We start from the raw sequence: 18244 nt of genomic DNA on the forward strand, positions 1-18244 counted from the left end.
CAGATGTTATCAAGCATTTTATATTTGTTTTCAGTTGATTTATTTGGATTTGCAGAGCTAGACTTCTATAGCCAGTTTCCACAGAAACATAGTTTTCCAATAATTTAAGTAAATTGTCACTATGTAAATACTGGTAAGTCTTCATGATACAAAAACTTATCTTACCATAAATGTACAAATAGTATTAGAACCATTTTACTTTTTTCATTATTGTAAAATGAGCTTATTTTTATAATAAACTTGAAAACATTAATTTCCAAACTTTTTAAACAATCCAAAAAATTAAGGAAGAAAGTTACTCATAGTTTTTAATGGTAATATTTTTTCCTAAATATTTTCTATATATTTAGAGAAATACAATTACCAATTGTAATTGTTTCATTAATTTAACCAACTTAACCCATTACCTCACACTTCTGTAGGTTTTTAAAAATCATTTTTAATTAATACCATGGGCTTTGCAAGCATTTTATTGGAGTTTATATCTAATTTTTAATGGAATCCTGCATTTATTAATTTTTGGTTGTTATTTAATGGTGTGTTTAAAGCTGAATGTTTTCAACTGGATATTTATATATTCTTCCATAGGTGATTCCATTTTCTGGAAACTTATAGGATTCTTTTGATCTTGTTTTTTTTTTTTTTATTTGAAGGTCAAAATCTTCAGGATGTATTTTATACATTTTCTACACTTGCTTTATGCTTTTCTAAAAATCACTGAGTCTTTTTTATTTTCTACGTTTTTTCCTTTTTTTTCATTTGGAAAACTTTGTTTTTAAATTTGGACATTTTTTATATTTTATTTTTTCTTTATATTTTAGCTCTCTATTGTATGTCCGGATTTTATTTTATTTTTTTGCTTTTTTAAAAATTATGTGTATCTAGCCTGCCTAAAATCAAATTCCATTTTCTTTACTGCCATTTTTATATGTTGTTATTTCTAATTTAACTTAAAAATAGCATCGTTAATTTTCTCTTAAATTTCTTAATTTCTTGGAATAATCTCGTACTAATTTTGTTCAATTTTATTCTTATCTCCTGACTATCTTATGCATGCTTTAGATTTTTCCTCTTTTCTTAATGGGTTTAATTCAACACTTTTGCCCTACAGATAAACAATTTAGGACCACAGAAATTGAATGACTTTCTAAAAGTCACAGTGAGATGGATTACTCTACATATCCCACCATGTTGTTTCTCCCTCTCTATTGCCAGTTCCAATAACAATGCCTTGGTCAGACTTTGGGCTATAAATTTTGTAAATTCAAAAAGAAAAACACAATTTAAACAGGGAATTGTTTATCTACCAGCTCCATAAATAAATATGGTCACGTTAAGAGTTAGTATAAAGTAAGTGAAATAAACCAGACCCAGAAAGATAAATACTGTATAATCTCACTTATATGTAGAATATTAAAAAAACGTCAAATTCATAGAATCTGAGAGTAGAATGATTGTTGCCAGGGGCTGAGTGCTGGGGGTGGGGGAGATGGGGAATGTTGGTCAAAGGGTTACAAATTTTCAGTTCTAAGATGAATTAGTTCTAAAGATCTATTGTATGATATAGTGACTATAGTTAATAATACAGTATTGCATACTTGAAATTTGCTAGGAGAATAGATCTTAAGTGTTCTTACCACAGACAAGAAAAGGTAATGGTGAGGTGATGGATGTGTTAATTAACTTGATTGTAGTAAGCATTACACAATGTATACATACATTAAATCATCATGTTGTACATCTTACAAAAAAAAAAAAAGAGTTAGTAGAGCATAGTGGTTAAGAACAGAGATGCTGGAGCCTTAGTCCCTGGCTTAGAATCCCAACTCCTCCATTTCTAGTTCTGTGCCTTTGTAAAAGCCACTTAACTTCCCTGAGCCCAAGTGTCTCCATCTGTAAAAAGGGATGATAATACCAGTACTTACCTGGTACAAAGGGTTGTTGTAAAGATTAATTGGGTTAATACATATAAAACTCTTAGAAATAGGGCGCCTGGGTGTTTCAGTTGGTTAAGCGTCTGACTTCAGGTCATGATCTCGTGGTTCATGGGTTCAAGCCCCCCATCAGGCTCTGTGCTGACAGCTCAGAGCCTGGAGCCTGCTTTGGATTCTGTGTTTCCCTCTCTCTCTGCCCCTCCCCTGCTCACACTCTCCCTCTCCTCTCCTTTCCTCTCTCTCTCTCTCTCTCTCAAAAATAAATAAATGTTAAAATTACTTTTAATTAAAAAATAAAACCCTTAGAAGTATCTGGCAAATATACCACAGCTGTTATTCCATAGCATTGTTCTTATAGTATTGAACCATGGATCTTTGGGCCATGGAGATGAATCATCGTGATGTGGTGAGGGTGAAGGCTAGCATTCAAAGGAGTGCATGAGGACATCTGAAAGAAAAAGGGAAGACAGAAATATGCTGCCTCACTCATGTCCCTGACTGTCCTGAGCTTATTATGAAAATGATAATTTTTCTTTGTTTCTGTCAGTTCCATGCCTGTTATAGAAGCACTTAAAAGACCCATATAATATATGGAATATAATTAGGCACATCGTAACAGTCAAAGCATTGGCAGGACCAAGATGGATCACTCCAAACAGATCATTGAAGAGAAAGGACTGTTTACAAAAGAGTGGTCAGGGTAAAGGAAATCAAACAAGGGTAACATCATCATGTATCCTCAGAGGAATAACATCTGGAAGTAACTGACTCCTAGATGCAAGGAGAGGGAGTGTTTGCCAGAATAAAGTGAGACCTGCTGCTTTAAGGAAGGGTTGCTTCACTGAAGCTCTGTCCCTCATGAAGAAAGGCAGCTAATGCTAGCCTGGGCCAGGGCAAGAATAAGTACCCAGAATTTTCTATTTTCCCATTCTCCAATCTCCTACTTGTACCTCTCATTGACTAAATTCAATGATAAATCAAAGGACAAGGATCTCAGCCTCTAAGCCATGTCCTGCTGGTGTCGTCAACTGTTTAGATGCACGTTAATGACTATATTAGTTTTCACCTTTTGTCTGACATTCAAGCCATCAACCAAATAACTCCAAATTACCTTAGGGCTCTGGGGTGGATGATATGAACTGGCTCATTCAACCTCTATTCCCTCTGCCTTTCAGGGTTCCTCTACTGCACAGGCTGAAAGGCTATAAACCAAGTTTCCTAGACACATTGTTAACTACTGCTCTGGATACAAAACAGGTTCTACTGATGAGATGCACATGTGTGAAATTCAGAATGCAGATATAATGCCAAGGTTATCCTGCTGCCACTGGTCCTGCGTTCTCCCTCAAGAAGGTGGGAACTAAATGCCAAGAGGGAATTAGAGAGCACACGCTACACCATGCACTGTCTATTCACCAAATCTGGAAGGCTTAAAAGGCAGTGGTGGGTTGGTAGAAGCAGTGGTGGCAGCATTTTCAGATCACAGCTCTCCTGTGTGGTGTGCTCTTGAACTTTATCCTATTCAAGATTCCTGCTATTTCACAGCACTTTCAATAACTTTGTAAGTACATATTTATCTACATTAAATCCTTTGCTGCTTGAAAGAGCTGGAGTGTGCTTTGTTTCCTGCACTGAACTGTGTCTAATACAAACCCCACCACTCCTACTCTTCAGCACACACCATGCACTTCAGTGTCCTGGGTCGCTATTGGGCATCAAATGAAACTTGAGATTCTCTGATTCTAAGGTCTTTGCTTGAACTAACCTTCCTTTCTGAAAAACCTCACCTTTATGTAATGCACTTTTATTCATTATTCTGCTCCAGGTTCAATGCCAATGACAACTCTCTCATGTGACCCTTTTCCTCCCCTCGCCTCCCCTTCTCTTCCTCCTCCTCTGCCTCTTCCTCTTTTATTGTTCTTTCTGTCTCTCTCTTTCCCTCAGCCTGGCTCACTACATACCTCCAAATGTCTATAGCAATAAACTCCTCTTCTTCACTGATCAGATAATATTTACATCTGTCTCATATATTTACGTCCAATTCCCCTAAACATATAAGGACATACCTCATGCCTTTTTGCTTGCTCATTGGATTTTTATGTATGTATGACAAACTTACCAGGACCTATTCCAATGTCTTGGATATAGCTAAAATGTTTTCAGGTTAATTATGCATAACCGAAATTTTGTTTTCCACATGCAGACCTAGAGTCCATAGACTTGCACACAAAAGCCTATGACTTGCAAAATTAACACCCTAGAATTGCCATTTGTCCTTGATATATTTTGGTATTCAAGCCAAAATAAAGTGTTTCAGAAATTGTCTATGACTTCTCGTGGAAGATGAATGTGTGCTTTTTAATCTTGAGGGCAGGAGAGAAACTAAGATAATTCAATCAACTTATGCATTGTTTTAAATCTGGCTCAAAAACCAGAAACTCACATCTGCCATTACTTTATTCCCAGAGAAGCACTTGTTGACTCCTAGAAAAAGTTGTTCTTTTTATGTTTTTATGTCATCTAAATATACACACAAACAGAGTTCCAGCTCTGTTTGAACATATATATTCAAACAACAAAGTTTTGGGCTTTTCAAAAGCATAATAAGAAGTGAATATATATTAACATGGCTACAGAGAATGAACTATGCCAAGAAATAGAAATGGATGCATTGCAAATTAAAAATCACCATATAAATACAAAATACTTTAAGTGAAGATGCCTTTCTTAGTAAGGAAATTATAGGCTTGAGATCAAGCCTTGGTGCCATACTTAGCTATATAAACTTGGGCAGGTTGCTTATTCATTGAGTTTCATTTTGGTCACACATCAAATGGGAAAACTGAGTTTTAGCTTCTTGGTTCTCTTGAATTAAAGCACAACAACTTCTGAGAATGCTCCTGAATACAGACTAGATTTATAGCAGATGTTCGTCACATCTTGAAAACATGTCACAGGTGTGAAACATGGCATGACAGCCAAATAGGACAATTTTGGCTTTTATCTATCATCTTGGGTCTTTGGTAAAGTTAAACGGCAAAAAGGAATCTGCAATGTAGTACTTCTAGAAGACACTAGTTCCTAAGATAAGATGCCAAAACAGTTGCATGCTTAAGAAGCATCCACTTCCCTTGGTCACACAGATGTTTCGCATGAAACAGTCCAGGATTCAGATGTTCAACCACAGTTAGTACTGCATTTCCAGAAGTTAAAGCATGGTATAGAATTGGCTCTAACACATTGTTTTCTCCTCAGTAATAGCTTTCATCTTTCTTTCTCTTTTATAGTTCTCAAGACTGAACATCTTCATGTTTTCAATCTGCAATGGATCATCTTAGGCTCATATTTTCTATCTAACCATAATAAACATAAGTTTGTAATCATAGTACTCATTTTAAGAAAAGTCGTGGTTTAATGGAAAAAAATAAAGCTTGAATGTTTTTGGCTTTAAAAATTATTTTCAATGATAGCAATTTTAATATAGCATTTTGAAGGAAATTACATTTGAATAAAGTCTAGATAAAAGCATTTACATGTGGGAACAGAGATTATCTACGAATTGATGAATTATGTTTAAATTGATAACATGGCTTAACCCAGAATCCACTAGGTAGTATCCCAAAAATCATTTTAGGGCAGTCCCGATTAGGTTACAAATTGCAGAATATCCCCCCACCCCCAGTGAATACATTTCCTAAAAATGCTGCTTCATTACCATTCCATTATTCACACTGACGATTTCCATCTGGTACTAAGAACATTGCAATTTTTTGGTTATCAAATCTGTAGCTACTGATATATCTCAGGAAAGAAGCATAGACTATGTACAAATGATTGAATCTTCACCAATGTATTAAATCACCTTAACACCTTAACATGCTCCCCTCCCTCGTCTCTCTTCTGGTTTTTGTTTTTGTTTTTGTTTTGGTGAAAGTTTGAACAATCAGGTAATACCCTGCTGATAAGTTAATGGGTGCAGCTGGTTTTATAGCCCAAATTTTCCAGTGGTGCAAATAGAATAGAATACAGATCTGTGATAATGTAATTAGAGCTGCCACTATAGTATATTGGAAATATTATTGAATTGGGAATAAGGAAACTGAGATTGCAGTTCTGTTTTATTATTAACACAATACAAAATAAAGATGTTTGATTTATGCTTTTGAGTTTTATTTCCTTATATATCAATAAGGGGTAGAAGGAGGTTGTCTCTAATGTGCCCACTGCCAATTAGCCTCCTGTTACAAGTCATGTGTCTGCCCTAGCATAAACAGGAAGTACTTGTATTTGCTTTATTACCTAAACATACATTTTTCTTTTTTTTTAATTTTTTTAATGTTTTTATTTATTTTTGAGACAGAGAGAGACAGAACATGAGCAGGGGAGGGTCAGAGAGAGAAGGAGACACAGAATCCGAAGCAGGCTCCAGGCTCTAAGCTGTCAGCACAGAGCCCGACGCGGGGCTCGAACTCACGGACTGTGAGATCATGACCTGAGCCAATGTTGGACGCTTAACCAACTGAGCCACCCAGGCGCCCCAACATACATCTTTCTTCTCACACCCACGATATATATTTTTTCGTCATTAGATATGGAACTACTATATAAATTCTTCAACGTTTTAAGAGAAAGTGACTAACGACAAGCATCCCCAAAACAATAATTCTCTAAAAATGAAGACTATATGGTCAGAGCCCAGAGACTAACATATTAAAACTCTACAAATGTGGAAAATCCAAATCAGCTGAATATTGATTGTGAATTTAACATTTTAGTTGTGCTTTAAAGAAGGCTGATAAATATCACTCTATATGAGGCTACTTATACATAAACAGCTTTTAAAAATTACATGATTTAAGTTACCTTTAAATAAATTTTAAGGTACTTTAAATTATAAAGTATGTATCTTTTTTATGTTTATTTATTTTTGAGAGAGAGAGAGAGTGTGTGTGTGTGAGTTGGGGAGGGGCAGAGAGAAGAGGGAGACACAGAAGCTGAAGCAGGCTCCAGGCTCCGAGCTGTCAGCACAGGGCTCCACACGGAGCTCAAACTCATGGACTTTGAGATCATGACCTGAGATGAAGTAGGGTGCTTAACCGCCTGAGCCACCCAGAAGCCCCATATCTGTTTTTAAGTTTAGAAAAGAGTCCATTAGACAAATCCAATAAAACACCAGTTTTTAAATGACTTTTCATTTTTCATTTGTTAAGGAAGAGGGAAATACATGAAGGCAAAAGGAGTCTAATAAAGGTAAAGAGACTAGGGAAGAGTCAAATGAGGAAAATCAGTTAATTCTTCTGTGGCTTTGCATAAGGAAAATTGATATTTTCAAACACTCAAATATTAATTCACTGAGATAGTGAGTTTTACAGCATCACTGAATGTCATTGCCCTTTGAAATGTCAATTTACCAATATTCACAGTTCATTAGCTGAATTAATCCTTAACCTTTGGAGGCCTTCTCTTTAGAAGGCACAATTCAATAAAGAAAAATTGTCTTCTGGACAGGGAGCAGCCATGAAACTTCAGCTCCTATGAACCACAGTACATAAGAACATGGGAGAGTACACACACACAGGTGCGTGCGCACACACACACACACACACACCTCATACACAAAGTAGACTATCTGAAAAGATAAATGAAAATATTTATAGAAGTTATCTTTGGATAGGAGATTATGGGTAATTTTCGCAAGATATTTATCTTTGTTTTAAAACTTTCTAAACCATGGGGTGCCTGGGGGGCTCAGTCAGTTAAGAATCCAACTCTTGATTGCGATTCAGGTCATGATCTCACGGTTTGTGAGTGGAGCCCCACATCAGGCTCTCTGCTGTCAGTGCAGAGCCTGCTTCAGAGCCTCTGTCTCCTTCTCCTTCTCTGCCCCTTCCACACTCACACTCTCCTCTCAAAAATAAATAATTAAAAAAATAATAAACCCAAAACTTTCTAAAACACATGAATCATTTAAAAAATAATTTATTAACCAATTAACTAATTAACATATAATATAGGTAGGAGTCATTTGAGTATTTCAGCTATTCCTTAAGCAAATGGACACTACCACTTGCAACAGTAATTATAGAATTGTACTACACATTGGAATCATCTAAGGAGTTTTAAAAAAATCCCATTGCCCAGGCTGTACTCTATGAAAATAAAATTAGCTCTGAGAATCAGACCTACACAACAGTATTTGTTTTCCTTTTTTTAATGCTTCATGATTTTGCATGCCATCCTTGCGCAGGGAGGGGCCATGCTAATCTTCTCTATATCACTCCAATTTTAGTATATGTGCTGCTGAAGTGAGCACTAGACATCAGTGTTTTTAACATAACCCCACCCGGTGAGTCCATTGTTCAACCAAATCTGAAAACCAGTGATATAGAAAACAGACATGTTATATATAAATTCAAGGATTTTGAATTCTGAAAAAATGGCATAACAATGCAATTGCCCAGTAATAAGTGTCCAGTGTTGGTATTCTTAATCAAACTCTTTCTGTGATCTTGTTTTGGCAGACTTCAAAATAACCCATCCTTCCTTGATTCATCGCCCTTTTCACACCTGGCTCACCAAGACTTCTGTCAGTTCTGTGAACTACTTGATATTCTTCTTATAAATTCTTTTATGACATAAGATACTCAGTTATTTAAAGCCTATACCCCTAAATGATATATTCTTAAAGCATTATTAATGTCATAAATAATTTGAACTAGGCAAAAAGAGAAATTAAACCTTTAAATAGGTAAAATTAAATTGTACATTTTTAACAAAAAAATTTGGACCAATACTATCTATAATAATTAGTATGATATATACTAATTATCATGTATATGACAGTATGTTTTACAAGTATTTTCTCACTTATGATCCTACCGATATCATTAGGTAATTACTGTAACTATACTCATGCCACAAATGAGTATTTATGGATAATGCTTATTTGTGGATATGGGTTGTTATGATGGTGAAAAGAATGTAGGGGGAAAAAGGAATTTGAAAGTGATTACAAAGCTGGAAGAGTCTTGAGCTACATGTTTTGTAAATGCATATTCCTTTCACAAGGTTTTGGTACATTACTTCAATCATGTTGTGTTTAATTGTTAATAAAACACCCTAAGGTTCATTAAGTTTCTCTTATCCATGACTAAAGAATAAGGAGAAGCCTAAATCTCTGCGTATGTGGTAAAAAATATTATCTGTTTCAGCCTGATTGATAAGTTAATCATCCTATCATACAACCAGGGAATGAAATTCATGTCATATGAATGGTGGGATGATACAAACATCTTAAAATCAGGATCTGCTTTTGATACATCTTTGCATCCCTCATGACACCTAAATACTAGAGACTTTTTTTTCAGTTTTAAATAATTTACTGACATTGCCAAGCCAATAGACTCAAAGTTTTTCTATGTATTTATTATTTCAAAATGTATTTAATAGAAATCAGCTATATTTAGAAGATAGAGACACAAAACCAAAAGTAATGATCCTTTCCCTGAAAGGGTGTTCTCCAAAATGAGTTCAAATACTGGGGAAAAAAGGAGAAATAGTATTATTCTATTTCAGGTGATTATTAGGTGAGATAATAAATAACACTCTTCTTACTTCTATGGTTCAGGCAAGAAAACTATCAAAATTCTATCTCCATTTCTGATCTTTCCCCTAAATCTCAGAATCTTATATCCAACTGCTTAACTGGTATGTACATGTGGATGTTTACACCTAACAACAACAAAACCAAACTACTAGTTTCTGAACTTAAATCTGCTCTATCCCATACTTCCCTAGGTCAGTAAATGGCAATTTCATTCTTCTACAGGCACAGCCAAAGTAGCTTGGAATTACTCTTGCTTCATTTTTTAATCTTTCTGGCACACGTCAAACCAAAGTTTATCAGCCAAACCTGTCATCTTGATCTTCCAAATTCATGTAAAATCTGACCCCTTTTCTTACCACCCTCACTGCTACTACCTTAGCAATATATGACAAGCCCACAGCTAACACTATATTTAACAATGAAAGGTTGAAAGCTTTTTAAATTTTTTTTAAATAAAAAGAATATTTTAGGACTAGGAACAAGTCAAATATGCCCACTGTCACCATTCCTGTTCAACATAGTATTGGAAGTCCTACATAGACCAATCAGGCAATATAAAGAAATAAAACGCATGCAAATTAAGACCAGAAATAAAATGTATTTGTGAACCAGATGATCTTACATTTAAAAAAATCCTACAGTCTCAACTATAGAACCGTTAAGTAATCAACAAATTCAGTTAAGTTGCAGTATATAAAATCGACATACAGAAATCAGTTGCACTTCCAAACATCAACAATAAAATATTTGAAAAGAAATAAATAAAATAGCCTCATTCAGGATAGCATCAAAACTATGCAAACTTAAGAACAAATTCAAATAGGGATACCAAAGATGTCTTCACTAAAAATTCTGACTCTGATGAGGGAAACTGAAGAAGATGCAAACAAATATAAAGATAGTCTATGTTCATGGATCAGAAGAATGAATGTTTTTAAAATGTCCACACTACCCAAAGCTATCTGTAGATTCAATGCAATCCTTATCAAAATTCCAACAGATTTCAAACTATACTACAAAGCTATAACAATCAGAACAATATGATAGTGGAATAAAAAATAGACATATAGAATAGAACAAACAGCCCAGAAATAAAACCCTGAATATATAGTCATATAATACTTGGTAAGAGAACCAAGAATACTCAATGAGAAAAGGAAAGTCTCCTCAACAAATGTTGGGGAAAACATCTGTTTTCTGTGCTTATCTAAGCACATGCAGAAAACTGAAATTGGACCTTGATCTTAAATAAGTCATAAAATTAACTTGAAATGGATTAAAGATTTAAATGTAAGATATGAAAATGTAAAACTCTGAGTAGAGAACAAGGGGAAAGCTTGTCACAGGTACTGGCAATAATTTTTTATATATGACACCAAAATGACAAGCAACAAAGTGAAAAAAAAATAAATGGGGCTACATCAAACGAAAATGATTCTGCTTAGCAAAGGAAAGTATCAACAAAATGCAAGAACAACCTACAGAATGGAGAAAACATTTGCAAACCATATATTTGATAAGGGATTAATATCCAAAACATATAAAGAACTCATATAAAAAAAGCAGTTTGATTAAAAATGGGCAGATGAACTGAATAGACGTACAAATAGCCAACAGGTAGATGAAAAGATGCTCAACATCATTAATCCTTAGTTAAATGCAAAACAAAACAAGGAGATGTTACCTTACACCTATTCGAATGGCTATCAACAAAAAGAAAAGAAGTAAGAAATATAGGTGAAGGTATGGAGAAAAGGAACCCTTGTGCACTACTGAGAATGTAAATTAGTATACCCACTATGGGAAACAGTATGGAGGTTCCTCAAAAAATTTGAAATAGAATTACTTTATGATACAGCAATCCTACTTATGGGTATATATCCAAAGGAAACTGAAAACAGGATATCAAAAAGACATCTACATTCCCATGTTTATTGCAGAATTATTCACTATAGCCAAGATATGGAAACAATCTAAGTTTCTGTCAATGAAAGAATGGATAAATCAATTGTGTGTGTGTGTGTGTGTGTGTATAAATGATGGATTATATATTATTCTGTATATCATTTCATATAATAGAATATATATTACATTATATATTATATAACACATATATTTTATACATAACATATACACCATGTATATCATACTATGTACTTGAAAATTGCTAACATTTTAAATGTTCTCACCACAAAATAGAAATGGTAATTATATGACTTGATAGAGATGTTAGATAACACTGTAGTGGTAATCATACTGTAGTATATAAACATATCAAATCAAACTTAACACATATTTTCTTTTTCTCTTCTTTCTTTTTTTTTTTTGAGAGAGAGTGTGTACAAGTGGGGGAGAGCGGCAGAGGGAGAGAGACAGAGACAGACAGACAGAAAGACAGAGAGAATCTTAAGCAGGCTCCACACTCAGTGTGGTGGGGCTGGATCCTAGGACCCTGGGACTATGACCTGAACCAAAATCAAGAGTTGGAGGGTCAACCGACTGAGCCACCCAGGTGCCTCAGACATAACACACTTTAAAGTTGTTGTACACTTTAAAGTTATATGTTATATATCAATTATCTCTCAATAAAGTTTGGAGGAAAACAACTGAACTAAACTAAACAGAAATTCAGGTTAACATCAGACTCTTCAACATCAACACACAGAGCAAGACCACAGTGGAGCACTGTTTTTAAGAAACTGAAAGAAAGACACTATGAGACAACTGTGTTACACTCAACTAAATGGTGATGTTAAGGAAAGTGATATATTTTAGAATATATATCAAAAGAAGTACTCAGATGAACTGCAAAACCTTAAAAAAATTATATAAGTAATAATGAGAAAATTAAAATGAACACCCAATAAGAACAAAATAAACCAAAGACAAGCATTATAAAGACACATTAATAACAGAAGTTAACATGTTAGGTAACAGAATAATAATGAGATGAACAAATAAATTAAAAGTTGGTTCTCTGGGAAATAAAAGAAAAAAAGAACAACAAAAAAATTGGCATATCAAAAATGACTGTTAACACTAGTTTCTTTAAAAAAATAAAGGAAATAAAATAAAGAATTCATTTTTTACCCTGTCTTTTCATGAGGAAATATAGTTCATTAACAGTTGAAAAGAGAACCTTTTTTAAAGAAACAGAATTTTGACAGCTAATAAATATGTATGTTAGTGTTTTGGACATCAAATACAATAATTGTGTCAGGAAAAGATCATCAGTGAATGCTAAAAAGAGGCAAAAATTGATGTAGACAGGATATTTGCATACTGCCAAAATATCACCACAGATTACTTTATAACTACAATGGAAAAAAAAAATTATAATGGAGTAGTTTGGTTGTCACTCCCTTAAAAAAGTGACCAAATTTAACATCAAGTAAATTACTTGACAATATGTTTCTCCTGATGTGATATAATATGAAGTAAATAACTCTTTAACATTTTTTTAATGTTTATTTATTTTTGAGAGAAAAAGAGACAGAGCACGAGTAAGGGAGGGACAGAGAGAGAGGGAGACACAGAATCCACAGCAGGCTCCAGACTATCAGCACAGAGCCTGACACAGGGCTCAAACTCACAAACCATGAGATCATGATCCAAGCTGAAGTCAGATACTGAACTAACAGCCACCCAGATGCCCCAGAAGTAATTAAGTCTTAAGAAATATTCCCAACAGAAAAAATACTTAACATGAATGTAATCAAGCTATAATTTCTAACTTTTAAAAAGAAATTCAACAATACACACAATTATCTAAAATGACCCTATGAGGGGAAAACAAACAAACAAACAAACAAACAAACAAAAAACAGAGATCTAAAAGAAAATTGGCCTAGTATCTTGAAAAATTATTACTATTTTAAAAGGGGGGAGGAAAATTGTTCTAAATTAAAAGAAATGCGGTGCATATTTCAATCACATGCAAAGTGAAAACTTGGTTAAATGTTATCTTGAAAAGAACTTGATAACAAACTATAATTAGTTAAATCATTTTTAATTGATGTGGATATAATATTATGTTATTAAGGTTATTGAGGAGTATGTCTTTATGCAGCATTTTAGGGGTTAATTACCATGGTGTCTACAACTTTTTTTTTGAAATGGTCAATGAGGAAACTGAGATATCTATATACATATCTATATGTCTATCAATATCTGCCACATCTATATCTATCAAAATAGTGCAAAGCATTAACGAGTTTTGAATGTAGCTGTAATAGTGTATGTAGGTTGTTCATTGTCATAGTCTTTCATGGTTTGGAAATTTTAATAACAGGTGACAAATAGCCTGCTAATTAAAAAAAAAAAACTGAAGTGTAAAAAATGCAACATTTTACCTACTTCCTTATTCTCAACCTCAGTCAAAAAAGTTCTTTACGTCTAGGTAGACTTCGTTTCTTCAGACAACCACCATCTGAGGTAAATACTACTAAAAAATTTATGGTTATTTTAGCAACTCCAAACTGAATTAATACAATTGAAAACTTTTTATAATTGTCACTTTTTAAAGAATCTGAAGTACTCACTAAAAAATTATGCCGCTAATCTTGTATCAATAAAATCCAAAAAACCAACCCTCGGCACAGGCAAATTATATTTTTGAAGTCCTGTACTTGACATTCACAAAGGCCAGAGGAATAATTCATTACTAATTGACTGAAGGAGAGAGGGTGGAGAAAATACTCTTGATTTTCACTTCCCTATGACTTCTGTTATCTATGATCGTTGTGTAGAGTCCATCATCTGTGGATTCAAATTAAATTAGTCAAGAAATTATATTTGGCAGAAGAGTTTACCTGTATGGTGGTTGGGACTGAAGAGCATCCAGCCAAACCTATTTTCTTCTTTCTCAGATAATGGCATTTGATGATTTGCAAGGATGGTAGTCTTCATTACTTGGATTACTTATTGTTGTGTCTTTTATTTTCTATCCATTTTATTCAAAGCTTAATAATTTTCATTTCCCTTAGAGTTCTGTGATCCTGACTCACCAGTGCTGCATTAGATGTGGGAAAACCCTAGCAATATCATGTGCTAAATGTTACCAGAGTTTACCAAAACTTTCCTTTCTAGGCACATGAATACTCTTAACATTCTTTTTTTTAAAAATATTTTTAAATGTTTATTTTTTTTGAGAGAGAGAGAGAGAGAAAGGTGAGGGAGGGGCAGAGAGAGAGGAAGACACAGAATCCAAAGCAGGCTCCAGGCTCTAAGCTGTCAGCACAGAGCCAGATGCAGGGCTCGAACCCCCAAACCATGAGATCATGACCTGAGCCAAAGTCGGAGGCTGAACTGGCTGAGCCACCAGGCGCCCCCACACTCTTGTAGTTAAGGAGAATCATGTGACTAGATCTGGCCAATAAAATGTGAACAATGGAAAGTGATGTGAGACTTTCCTAGTCTGAAACAGTGAAAAATCACTGAGAGAAAAAAGAGCAGCTCTGCTTGCTTCATTGAGCAACATTACCCATGTGGGAAACAGAGCCTCTTCCACTGTATATTAATATAAACTAAGTCTTTTTATTTTTAGGCACTGAGATGCAGGAGTTAATTTGTTAGCACAGCATAACCTAGCCTATCCTAATACACATGGCTTCTTCCTTCCCCTATGAGTGAGGATATTTGCTTGGTTGCTATATTGCCACTGACACGGCCATTTAATTTGGGATTGTTATGCCTGTGAAACTAGCTCAGTAGGAAATCTTAGCATCAGTTCTACATTTGTTTCAGCTAGAGAATCACGCTTCACAGATTATTGGGCCAAAACTGTAGTTGCTCCTGAAATCTGTATTTTCGTCACCTCCTAAAGAGTAATACATCTGGCATGTACCCCCAAAGATACTTACTTTACTTGCTTACCCCAGCTATTGATGATATGTGCCTCAAGTAGCATTAGTTCTGCCGTATTTCTTTTGGCAATACTGGGATCTATTCTATTCCTTTCAGGGAGATCCTACTTAAATTTTAGTAGTTTGATATGCCTGTTCATTTAGTTCCATTCCTTTTCAAATATACCTAGAATTCACATTTGTTTACTGGAATTCAGTGCCCTTTTAGATTTTAGTTTTAGTTTGCCCTTGGTTTTTGGATCAGAAGTTTGTTTTTTAAATAATCCCTTAGATTTTGAAATCTCTAGTCTCTCACAGTAAGATATGTGAAATCAGTGAATTCTGTTCAAACAAATCATGCCATTCTTCATCTCCCCATTTTGGATAACACTATCCTGATGAGTTCCCACACCAACTCTAAAACTGGACTCACTAGATCTACTTTGATATATTTCCAATGTGTTGTGAACTTTCCTTAATGTCCTCATTCTGTAACTTTCTTGAGTGTGTTGCCTAAAGGGAGAGACAATTGCTAAATTTCAATCTATAATAACCATGTTATATAGAATCCCATCTAATATTGATTTGATTGTTCACACTAATAATATTTTGGTCTTCCCTTTTCATGTCTGAACACATTTTCTTTTTCCTTCCTTCTCAATGTCTATCTATTCTGGACTATAGGATTCATATTTCCCTTTCATATATCATTAGCTTGGTTTCTAACATCTCAAATTTTAAGGAATTCTCCTTTTCCTTTGTCAGTTGGTTTTTCCTTATTTTACTTTCCATCATACAGTGCTTTTACTCTAAAATAAAATTAATCCAAGTTTTCCAATATCCTACATATTGTCTGTTAAAAGCCCTGAGAAAATATGATTCCCAGAGACAGCTTTGTAGGCACAACCCTTTTTGGCCACCTACTTTGGGCATTTAGCTCTAGGTATACACTTTATAATAGGGGCTTCCATTCCTCCTTTTCCATTAAGTAAATCAATTGAATTATCATCTCAGTGCCACACATGCTTGCTAAGTGTGAGTTTCTAGGCACAATTGCTAACAGTTCAAAGCCACACACACACACACACACACATCACATGAACTCATCAAGAATAAGACCCCCTTACAGTTCCCTACCCAGTCCTGAAGGCTTCTCCAAATTGCAGATAGGAAGAACAAAATTTGGATCAAGTAATCTAGAAAGGCCTGCTTATGTTTCATATTAAATAATTTGTGCTAGAAGTTCATACTAATTCTGTTATCAGAGACAGAATGTAGCTGTCTCTTCAGCATAACATCTTAGCCTACAGTTCTGTCTGATAAACATAATAAATGCAAGAAAAAAATATTCAGTCCATTAATGCCATAACATCTCTTAGACCCTAATGGTTTTCTAAAGCTCAATGAATTCAAGTTGCCCCTAACTTCATTTTCAAGATTCTCCAACAAGGTCAGATTTTACAAAAACAGCATACTGTGGAAAGAAGATGAGTAGGCTCTCCAGTGAAGACACAGAAAGGGTGTAGCCACTAATTTATTTTTCCATTTCATTAATTTCAGATTTTCTTTCTAACAATTAATTATTTTTACTTAGCTCTGGTTTATAATGCTGTCATTTTCAAGTTTCTTAAAAGAGCACTAAAGTCATTTATTTTTAGACTTTCATATTTAATAACGGTAGGCATTTACCGCTATAAATTTTCTAGGTGACAAATTTCACCTTTTCATAGGATTTTTTTTATTAAGCATGTACTTTTCATTAGTTTCAAGATAGCTTATAATTTGTTTTGATTTTATCTTTGATCCTATGCCATTTAAGAATGTTTCTTATATTCTAATTAGTAACTACTTTTGCTACAATTTTATTATCTTCTTAAGATGAGAAACTGGCCTGCACAATCTGCCTTTTAACACTTTCTGCATGTTATTGGCAACCAACACATGCCAAGTTTTACAAATTTTAAAGTTACTCATCAAAATATGTAAAATAAATACAATTTTACCTGTTGTTTTTATTAGATCTATGTGTTCTGAAAGAGGTTTATTTAAAATGTACCTCATAATGTTAATTTCATCAATTTATTCTTGAATTCCATTGTTTTGTATTATAGATTTGTTTGATATATAGAGTAATAGGACTATAATCCTTTCCTAGTTAATTGTGGCTTTGATTATTATGTACAATTCCTCCTTACTCATACCTTGCCACTTTTTATGCTTTTAAACTTTGATTTTTGTTAACTAATATTTATGTTGATTTTTCCATTTATATTTTTGTTTGGATTTTAGGGTCTCTTTTAGTACACCACTGTGTAATCAAATGCAATTTTATATAAAGTTTATTTTTTAACAATTGAAATAAGCTTTGGGGGATAGCATATAACAGTGTTTTTTGATGTGTGTCTTTGTTTGTTTGGTAACCCACTCAACAGTGTCCCATTTATGGTTGGAGAATTTGCTCCAATCACATTTCCTGTATAAAAACATTTCAGCTTATTTCTCCTACCTTCAATTATATCTATTATGAATTTTACTTTCCTCTTTTCTCCTTTCCAATTCTCTTTTTCTGGTTAGAATGAGTTACTAATGATCTTCCTCTTTCCCCTGTCAATGTGGGGATTTCATACCACTTCATTCTCTTATTGCTTACCCACTGTTCACAAATTCGATAATCACACATGTGGTTCTATTCTATGTAAAGAAATATTATATAAAGAAATATTTCAATTATTTCTTTGAACTAAATACTCTATATTTCCTTACTACCCTGTCCCCAAAATGAAACTTTTAAAACAACTTTCTCACCTTTTCACATCTATCACTGTGAGATTTTTAGATGCTTTTCTTCCACCTCATCATCC

At 34.1% G+C, this 18244-nt stretch overlaps 1 long non-coding RNA gene and 1 other non-coding gene across 2 annotated transcripts in view; both read right to left on the bottom strand.

The window, feature by feature from the left end:
• Positions 1-18244, bottom strand: part of LOC122199961 — a 234388-nt gene that overhangs the window by 108459 nt on the left and 107685 nt on the right. The gene's annotated exons all lie outside the window — the stretch shown is intronic.
• LOC122201490 lies at positions 8137-8247 on the bottom strand. The gene has a single exon (XR_006194199.1). It is a non-coding gene; the product is annotated as a U6 spliceosomal RNA (small nuclear RNA).

The sequence above is a fragment of the Panthera leo genome, chromosome D1, assembly GCF_018350215.1.
Source record: "Panthera leo isolate Ple1 chromosome D1, P.leo_Ple1_pat1.1, whole genome shotgun sequence".
NCBI classification, from domain to species: domain Eukaryota; kingdom Metazoa; phylum Chordata; class Mammalia; order Carnivora; family Felidae; genus Panthera; species Panthera leo.